This window comes from Nicotiana attenuata, unplaced genomic scaffold (genome assembly GCF_001879085.1).
Source record: "Nicotiana attenuata strain UT unplaced genomic scaffold, NIATTr2, whole genome shotgun sequence".
NCBI classification, from domain to species: Eukaryota; Viridiplantae; Streptophyta; class Magnoliopsida; order Solanales; family Solanaceae; genus Nicotiana; species Nicotiana attenuata.
This window is the reverse complement of record NW_017675727.1, coordinates 60,310-61,093: the sequence shown is the minus strand read 5'-3', so window position 1 is coordinate 61,093 and position 784 is coordinate 60,310.

The following is a 784-nucleotide window of genomic DNA, read 5'->3' as shown; positions in this document are numbered from 1 at the left end:
TAAGATTTCTTTTGTTAAGTTTAGTCTTCTTCCCCTGATACAGTTGATCCATGATCTAGTATTATTGGCAGGATTCTGTTTCTTTTCAATTTTTGTAATTGATTATTAATTTTGTTTAATTGGTAATAAATAGTTCGATAGTAGTATAAATTAGGATTAATTTTCAGTTTTGTTTAGCATTAAATGGACTCGATAATTCAATTTGAGAGTTTTCGAGATTGGTTTGGTTATAGTTGAATAGTCCAGGCCTTTATTTAGTTAACCATGGTTAGTTAAAAGGGGGTTAGGTTAGCTGACATAGGATTGGTAATTTCAGAATGAATAAAAGGGTAGTTCAGGTATTTTAGATAAAAGGAATCTTGTAGTAACTGAAATAGAATTCCCTAGAAGCTTCTAGATAGGGTTTTAATTTGAATTTCAGAAACTTATTGATCTAACTTGGGTAAGAAGTCAGTCTTGCAGGGACTAATTAGTAAGAAACTGAAAAATAAAAGAGGGGGCAAGGGGGTAAATGTAAAATCAGAAACTTCCCTTAGCCTTGCCTATAAAGGCAGCCCATTACTGCCTTGTTGAACAGGTTTTGAAATCTGAAAATCCCCATAAGTTTTTTAGAAGCATTAGAGATTCAAAAACTCTGAAAATTTCAAAATTCAAATTCTAGATCCAAGGAAAAACTCAAAAAAAAAAAAAAAACCGAAAAAAAATTCCAAAAAGAAAAACTTAAGTTTAGAAGAAATAACTGAAAAGTCCTTAAAGCTTTACAGGTCAAGCCAAAAAGTACCAA